The sequence below is a fragment of the Pituophis catenifer genome, unplaced genomic scaffold (assembly GCF_029215685.1).
Source record: "Pituophis catenifer annectens isolate HBS135680 unplaced genomic scaffold, rPitCat1.0.hap2 SCAF_4, whole genome shotgun sequence".
In the NCBI taxonomy this organism is placed as follows: Eukaryota; Metazoa; Chordata; class Lepidosauria; order Squamata; family Colubridae; genus Pituophis; species Pituophis catenifer.
In genome coordinates, this window is record NW_027256884.1 from 24,288,026 (window position 1) to 24,297,537 (window position 9,512).

A 9,512-nucleotide genomic window follows, 5' to 3' on the forward strand; every position below is an offset into this window, starting at 1 on the left:
GCAATCTCTTTGGCACTAATTTGGCAGGTACTGTTTTTTATGCAGCTTCTAAGTTACATAATTAAATCCTTCTGGAGACAGATGGAAAAAAAAAACCCAAACCAAGAATTCCCAACTTCTGTTCTGGATATGAATGTACTTTCATGCATAGATGGTGACCGGGTAAATACTTCTACATTTTTTTTTTCATTGCTGGGTTTGATGGTATGGAAAAAAGCTTTCGATATCTAGCTGAAAATGCATTCGATTATTATTTATTTTGTATTTAGGTCTAGCTTGTTATTCTGTTTGCATATCTATTCCTATCACTCACAATCTCGTTTTGTTCATATTAATATTTAATATTCTTTATACATTGTTCAACCTTAATGGTTGCCTAATTTCTGTTTTTCATCCACAGAGAAGCTATTAATTTATGAGCATATAGGGCAGTAAGTAATAATTTGCATGAATGCTTTGAGCAGATATGCTTCCATAGGCCTCCCATAGCATAAACTCTGGGTACTTGTGATACCATCTATTGGCCAAGCTTCAATGAATCTCACTTTACATGATGCAGCAGAGTAGGAGAAGAGGTTTTTTTTAAAAAAAAAAAAAACCATAAAAGGAGTTTAATCTACTAAATGAAAAATCAGCAGAGATCACATAAATTGGTTTGTTTGTAGTAGGGCTTTTGCAGCTATTTGTTTAATATTAAAGATGGTATTCAAAGTGATTCCAAAGGCTTGTACATCGCTCAGCTTTTCCCAAGTTTTGTGATATTTATTCTGGTCGTATATGGGAACTCAGCACTGTTATCTTTTGGATGAATGGAATGCCAGGATAAAACCAATACAAATATTCCTGAAAACAAAGAGCAAGGTTTTTAATAAGACAGTTGACCGTGTTTGAATCTGAGCGTGCATCTTAAAAATGTGTCATTATAATGGGATTTCTCTTCCCTCTTCTAAACACAAACCATTTTTCCTTCTCTTCCTCCCAGAAATGAATGCGATGTTTCTGTTTCAAATCTGGACCTAAAAATTAGAATATTTTTTGTGGTTGTTGAATACCGTAAACTGAAAAAAGAGCTTTGGTACTTTTTTAAAGCTGGTTATGCAAATATTGTCACCATTGCAGGGGTGGGTTTCACTTAACCTTTACTACTGGTTCGTTCGTGCTTCTGCGCATGCACAGATTGTATTTGATGACATCTGGGCGGGTGGGCGGAGCCCGAACCAAGGTAAACCAGTAGCAACCCACCACTGCACCATTGGTAATAAACATCCTTTTATTAGCACTCCTTGGATGACTATTACCTTGTCAATCATTATTAGACTGATGGGATAACAGTCACATTCACTATCAATGGGATTTCCTTATTCTTGGAAGTGTTTGGTAATATTGGATAGCAAGGGATTTCCAGATCTCTTGGCCGAGTACTTCAGCATCTTCCTATGTGGTGTTTGGAGTTTTTAAGTCTTCCATGAATGTTCTTCACCATGTATTTTGGGGGTGTCCTCTTGGTCGTTTGGCATCATTGCCATCTTGGGGATTTGATTGTTCTCCATGCAGAGAATATGACTTGCAAGTTGGAGTCTTCTGCGTACAACAGTGTTGCATAGTTTGCAGGAGAAACTCTATTGGAGCACTAAAACATATGAAGAACAGTAGCAGGAATTAGATATGTCTACTTTAATGAAAAGAAGGATGAAGAGTGATATGATAGCAGTATTCCAATATCTAAGGGGCTGCCACAGAGAAGAGGAGGTCAACCTATTCTCCAGAACACCTGAAGGCAGGACAAGAGGCAATGGATGGAAACTAATCAAGGAGAGAGGCAATTTAGAACTAAGGAGAAATTTCCTGACAGTGAGAACTATAAACCAGTGGATGGTTTGCCTTCAGAAGTTGTGGGTGCTCCATCACTGGAGGCTTTTAAAAAGAGAATGGACCATTTGTCTGAAACAGTACAGGGTCTCTGCTTGAGCAGATGGTTGGATTCCAAGGTCCCTTCCTTCTCTTATTTTGCTACTATTACATTCAACCTAGAACTAAGGAGAAATGAGAGAACTATTAATTAGTGGAATGGCTTGCCTCCGAAAGTTATGGGTGGAGGTTTTCAAGAAGAGACTCGACAGCCAATGGCATTGGGTCCCCTGCTTGAGCTGCAGATTGGACTAGAGACCTCCAAAGTATGTTCTATATTCTATGTATATTGGATTGAGACCATCATTCATTGTGGAAAAATATTTTAGACCAGGGGTGCCGTATTTGGGGGGGCGTGGCCAGAGTAGGCGTGGCCAGGGTGGGCATGGCCAGCTCAACGTCATTCGTGTTGGGGGCACCGGTGATGGCCCGAGCGGTCTGCCAGTGACAACGGGCTCCCGGGCTGCGTTTTTGGCTGTGATGGCTTCCTGCAACCACCTGCCAGCAAAAATGGAGCTTGTGACCCTTGCAAGCTCCGTTTTAGGCTGTGACAGCCTCCTGCAACCCTCTGCCAGTGAAAATGGAGCTAGGGAGGGCTGCACGTGGCTGTCCTGAGCTCCATTTTTGCTGGCAGAGGCACTGCGGGCTGGTCCTTCACTGTTTTCAGGTCAGCCCCACGGGCCAGATCTAAGCACCCTTGAGATTAACACCCCTGTTTTAGACTGTGCTTGAAAGCATGGGGTTCTACGCAGAATGGTAAAGAGGCAGGCAAAGAAAAAAACCCAAGTGAGCATTATCTCTATACTTGTTTTCTATTCAATTTCCATGCTTGAAGAACTAAAACTCTAATATTAAAGTTCTAAATTAAACTGTGTATATCAGTAGGCTAATAGAACTCTCTAGCATGTATAATAAAGTGTCACATTGCTTCTCCAACTAATCATTAATGAATTAATGAAAGGGGCTTTTCTCTCTCTTTTTGTATGCTGTAATGTAATGAGATAGACAGCATTTAGGCTTTTTAAAGATTTAGGGACTCTATTATTGAAAAATAATTATTACCCTACAACGGTAATTAAATGTAATATGAATGAAACTGACATATTTTCTTATCCATAATAAACATTAGCAATGTCAACATTCTTTATTGTTACTCTATGACATCTAACAGGGAAGGGGGAGGGCTCTTACTAAGTAAATCCTAGATTAAAAAATAAATCAACAGGTAGCTCTCTGAAATAAGCTAAAGATGGTGTTGAAATAATTATGTCAGCTAAAATTATCCCTTTGTTTTTAGGATCACTTTATGTTTGGATAACGTTCCCACGGGATTACTGAGATTTTCATATACCACCGAACATAATCTTGATTCAATCCAAAAATATGTCAGATTCTTGAAGCTCACTGTTTCTAAGTCCTAAACTTTTTTCTTTTTCTTTTTTTAATGAAAATGGGATTACTACTAGAGTAGAAAGCTAGGGAGTCATTTGTTTCTGTTTATTGGTATGTCAGTTTCTGAATTGTGTTGCTAACTGAAGAATTATAATTTCAGAAATGGTCTGAAAACAATAGCACTATGCAGAAGGGAAAAACATCTCCATTCAAATTCCTCTATCTAAGAAGGTACCACTGAAGCAATGTTCTCCTCCAGGACTCTCAGGGTTACATTTTAGCTGGAGTTGAAAAGCCTCTCCTGAATGGTTTCCCTTCAGATAGTTTTCCTGTCATTTTGGGAATCATCTTCTCACTGGATAGATAACAGCTTCAGGAAAACATGGCCCACCAGAAAATTGCGAAATCTATATTAGAATCTCAAGATATATAGTTCAAACTATATGTGCTTCTTTCTCTTCCTGAATTATATGATAACTCCTTGATCTTCAGAGTGGGCAAAAGAAAGATAATGTATTGTTCAGTTAGGAAAAGATGATGGTGAAAATAGAGAATAAGAAGAAACAAATTTAGTATCTGGTTGTATCTATGGAAGCCATGAGCCATGTTCTGGATGAGCCATGGGCCTTATCCAGAACATTAATCATGCTATACTTCAGGGCAGTGGTGGGATTCAAATTTTTTTACTACTGGTTCTGTGGGCATGGCTTGGTGGGCATGGCATGGCTTGGTGGGTGTGGCTTGGTGAGCGTGGCAGGGGAAGGATACTGTAAAATCTCCATTCCCTCCCGATCAGCTGGGACTCGGGGGACAGAGAATAGATAGAGAATAGTCAGAGGTGGTATTTACTGGTTCTCCAAACTACTCAAAATTTCTGCTACTGGTTCTCCAGAAGTGGTCAGAACCTGCTGAATACCACCTCTGGTTCAGGGGTGTCAAACTCACGGCGTCAGGTGGTGTCACATGATGTATCAGGACTTTTTCCCCCTTCGCTAAACGGGCGTGGGTGTGGCCAGTGCATGACGCATCCGGTCCATAGGCCAGGAGTTTGACAGCCCTGCTATACTTCAAGTAATCCCCTTTGACTTCAAGAGGATAATAGGTGTGAGAAAGAGGGAGGATCTCCTACCAAAAGTGTTTTATCGAGGTGGCTTCTTCAGCAGCCGGAATGATGACATTTTCAAGAAATTGTTGCTTAAGGTAAGATGGTATTCCAGCAATGGAGGCATTTTCCAAAAGGCTCAACTTATCCAATACAGTATGCACAGATCACAAGAACTTGGAAAGCCTGCAAAAAGCACAATTCCTCACACCTCAGCAGAATCAGGTGGCCATAATTTTTATCCTGTTACAATTTGTATATCACCAATATTCCTGGCTCATAGAATATGTTCACTTTATTTATTTATTAAATTCGTATGTCGCCCATCTCATTCTGCAAAGCAACTCTTACCAAAATTACCATATGTGCCATCACTTGAATATGAACTTCAGTGATCATCTCTTCCTACCAGAATGCTTCAGCCAAGCAATTTTGTCCCTTGCCAAGAGTTCAAGTCTCCAGAAAAGTTGAGGGTAGGAAGACAGACGATTGACCTGCTAGTTCAAGCATTCCTCCATAGCCATTTTTCCCTTTCAAGAAACCTAGAGTTATATAATTTTGCCCCCAAAAACTCTTGCATCTGTATAAGAGCTCTTCTTAGAATATGGCTATCAGATCTGGAGTGCAAAATCCAGGTTACCTCTAGATGGCAGTAAGGGTGGAGAACACTAACCTTTTGCTGACATCTAGCTGTTGTCCAGATATGGTAGCCATACTCTAGGGAAGGAAGGGTGCTCTATCTACAATCACCAACAGTAATTCTTGACATACAACCACAGTTGGGACAGGAATTTCCATCGCTGAGCAATGTGGTCATTAAATGAGTCACACATGTGAGCTGAACCATATCCAATTTTATGAGCTTTTTTGGAGCAGTTGTTAAGTGAATTACATAATTATTTAGAAAATGAAACAAGATAACATTTATTGTCACTTTTTCTGTGAACACATTGGCACATGTTAAAAAATGAAATTCTGATGTCCAGTCTCAAATTATACACACACACGGGGGGGGGAGAGGGAGAGAAGGAGAGAGAGAGAGAGAGAGAGAGAGAGAGAGAGGGAGGGAGAGAGAGAGAGAGAGAGAGAGATTGCAACAATCGTAAGTGTGACGATTGGGTCATAAGTAGCTTCCAGTCATAACTTTGAACAGTCACTAAACAAATGGTCATAAATCAAAGACTATCTGTATTTAAGCCCTAGCTTTGTGAATTAATTTAACATTTAGAATCAAATTCATTTAAAAAACCAGGAGACACCATGAGTTCAAGTCCCACCTTATCCATGAAAGCCAGTTGAGTGACCATGGGCTAGTCAATCTCTCAGCCCAATCCCTCACACAGTGTTGTTGTGGGGAAAATAGAAAGAAGGTGTGTGAGATATGCTTTGAGTTGTGTGTAAAAATAATAAAAGCAGGATGCAAATAATAAACAAATAAATAAAACCACAGATCGTTACGTTCATTCTTACATTTTACACGTACCCCTATATAGAATTTCTAAAATTTAAACAACTGTTTGTTTCCAGCTAATGGAAAACTGTTCCAGAAAACATGTGCAAAAGCCGAGTGCCACATTTCTGCCATCAATGTGCTGAAAACTGGACATTGGAGAAGACTGGAGGAAAAAGCACTAGAAGGTAGGAGAGTAATAGAGCACTAGGAACAAATCAATTGATGTGCCTTGGAAGGTAGAAGCAGCTGTGAGGAAAAACCAGATCCTGAAAAGAAATAAGGTGCAATCATTGTTTTCATCAGGAAGCCTGTGAAAAGCAGGAAAAAAAGACACAAAGGAGAACTTTGGATATAATAGTTCTTGAGGCCAGGGAAGAAATCTCACTCATCTGTCTTATTTTTGTTTCCATATCTGTTGATCCAAGAAAACTTGCGAATCCAAGTTTCACTCGATGCAAGGTGAAGTGACTATTAGGTTAGAAAGGGTTGATTGCAGGGGGAGGTCAAAAAAGTCAATATGGAGGAAGCCAGGAATGTAAAAATGACAGGGGGCAGGGTTTCACCTAGCAGTTGCTATCTTACTGATTTGACACCACCTCCGGATGGACCTGGTTGAGCAAGGCTTTGAGTGAGGTGCCAGGAACCACATCCTGTAAAGTACCAGGTTTTATTCCATTATTAATCCTTCTTCTTCTTCTTCTTCTTGTGCCATATCCATCATCGGATGTTGGCGATCATGTTGGCAATCCTGTTTTTGTCAACAGCCGCATGAAAAAGTGCTGCTGAGTTTTCTCTAAACCACTCCCTTAGGTTTTGAAGCCATGATGTTCTTCTTCTGCCTGGGCCTCATTTGCCTTCAATCTTTCCCTGGAGGATTAAGTGAAGGATGCCGTATTTTTCTGGATGTCGCATCGCATGTCCAAAATATTCTAACTTTCGCTTTTTAATGGCTTTGATGATTTCCCTTAGATTTTGTTAACCCAGGATTTTAAATTATTAATCCAAGATTTTCCAAATTCTACATAGACTTCATTGGCTCAGCCTAACCACGATTGCATCTGAATCACAGGTGGGTTTCAGCAGGTTCTGACCAATTCTGGAGAACCGGTAGCGGAAATTTTGAGTAGTTCAGAGAACTGATAGTAAAAATTCTGACTGGCCCCACCCCCATCTATTCTCTGCCTCCCAAGTCCCAGCTGATCGGGAGGAAATGGGGATTTTGCAGTAACCTTCCCCTGTCACACCCATCAAGCCACACCCACCAATCCATGACATGCCCACCAAGCCACACCCACAGAACCGGTAGTAAAACATTTTGAAACTCACCACTGATCTGAATACATGTTTTCAGTACATGGACAACACAAAAAACAGTGTGGATTTCTCAATCCTCAAGCTGCTCATTTCTGCTGTAGGTGACACCCAACAAGTCAGGGAGAAAGTAAAACTAGAATTATTTTCCTTGCCAGCTAATTTCACATAGACAAGGAGTTGTTTTTGTAGTTCTGATCCTGTACTTGCTGTCTCAAGTGCTACAGTCCATTAAGAGACTTTGACTTATCAGACAAAGCTGCGCTGTTCATTTAACTGGCTCTCGTCTTGTGTAACACACATGCCGGTTGCATTAATACATTATCCTAACTAAAGTAAAGGAACAAAGATTCATAATAGGCAGTTTCAGGTGACGAAATGCTTGATGCAAGCCTCAAAAAGGATTATCCAGTGTTCCTGTAGGGAAAGATTTCCCAAGGAGCTTTGCCATTTAATTAATTTTCTATATTCCATCTCCATAATACAGCCTTAGGTCCATTTTAAAGGAACTCGGAGCAACAGCCAAGAGAAGCATTTTCTATCTTGTCTCTCCTAACTGTTCTCTACTCATTTCTAAAGCCGAATGACCTTGACAATTTCCAAATGCCGTTTAATGCTCCAGCCTCTGCACTACTCTGATTTTTTGAAAAGGAAACAGTTTGCTTTTTAAGGTCATTTGTCAGACATCAAAACAAAAATGCAAAATTCAACCGGTTTGATAAGCACAACTCCCAAGATTTATAAGATTATCCTTTTTCTCACTAGTTTAAATCATAAATTCTGTTTTTTTCAAAAATTTAATCATTTTTGTTAGAAAGGCTGAAAACGTCCTTCTGTTCATTTATTTTAACTATCTCTTGCATGTACGCAGCTGCATCTATTGACTTCATCATCCATCGCTGATAAAATTGTGCAGCCGAAATAAAAAGCGGTTAGGGAAATTATTTCATCTGGCTTTATGCTGACACTTGCCTTTAAAATCTTAAATGGTTTCAGGGCCAGATCTTACAGAGGAGGGTATTCTCATGCCAGCTAGATCATCTTTGCCCTCATTTGAGTCTTTATATCTTCATTGTGCCCTTCCACAATTAGACTGGATAATCTCTTATATCAGTGGCGAAATCCAATTTTTTTTTACTACTGGTTCTGTGGGTGTGGCTTGGTGGGCATGATGTGGCTTGGTGGGTGTGGCTTGGTGGGCATGATGTGGCTTGGTGGGTGTGGCTTGGTGGGCATGGCAGGGGAAGGATGCTGCAAAATCTCCATTCCCACCTCACTCCAGGGGAAGGATATTGCAAAATCTCCATTCCCACCCTTCTCTGGGGCCAACCAGAGGTGGTATTTGCCGTTTCTCCGAACTGACAAGTAAAATAAATAAAATGAATTAATAAATTTTTTAAAGTATCCTGCCCAGAGATGTTTATCTGGTATCATTTGTGAAATGCTGTTCTGTTAGATCTTTTATGTTCTCAAGCTTGTACTTTTCTGAGAAGAATGATTTCTGCTGATTTGAATTGCTGCTCTTTTCACATTGATATTATTTAATTAATGCCTATGTTTTTATCATACACTGATTCAGGGGTGAGTTCTAAATTTTTTTACTACCGGTTCTGTGGGTGTGGCTTATTTTGTGGGTGTGGCTTGTGGAGGGTAATGTGACTGGGTGGGTGTGGCCAACTTTTTACTTTTTTTTTTTTTTACTTTTAAAAGCATTTTTTCTACAACCTTAAGAAGTTGCAGAAAAAATGCTTTTAGAAACCTCTGACGATTAGGCAAGTCAGCTGGGATCGCCAAAGGCTTTTAAAGGCTTTTTTTTTCTTACAACCTTTTTGGCCGAAGAGGTTGCAGAAAAAAATGCTTTTAGAAGCCTCTGAGATCCCAGCTGAGCCGCGCGATCATCAGAGGCTTTTTTTTAACTTTTAAAAGCATTTTTTCAGCCAAAGAGGTTGTAGAAAAAATGCTTTTAAAAGTAAAAAAAAAAAAAAAGCTTCTGATGAGGTTGGTGGGATAAGTGAGCAGCGACCAGGAAAGGGACCGGTTCGGGGGCGTGGCCAGCCAATGTTATTACCGGTTCTCCGAACTACTAAAAATTTTTACTACCAGTTCTTGTGAACTGGTACGAACTGGGAGCAACCCACCACTGCACTGTTTGTATTTTCAGTCAGTCTGAATTATCTATATCCATGATGGCGAACCTATGGCACACATGCCACAGCTGGCACACAGAGCCCTCTCTGCGAGCACACGAGCTGTCGCCCAGCTCAGCTCCACTGCGCATGTGTGCGTGCCTCCTGCCAGCCAGCTGATTTTTGGGATGTGCAATGGGTGGGGTGGGAGATGCACATG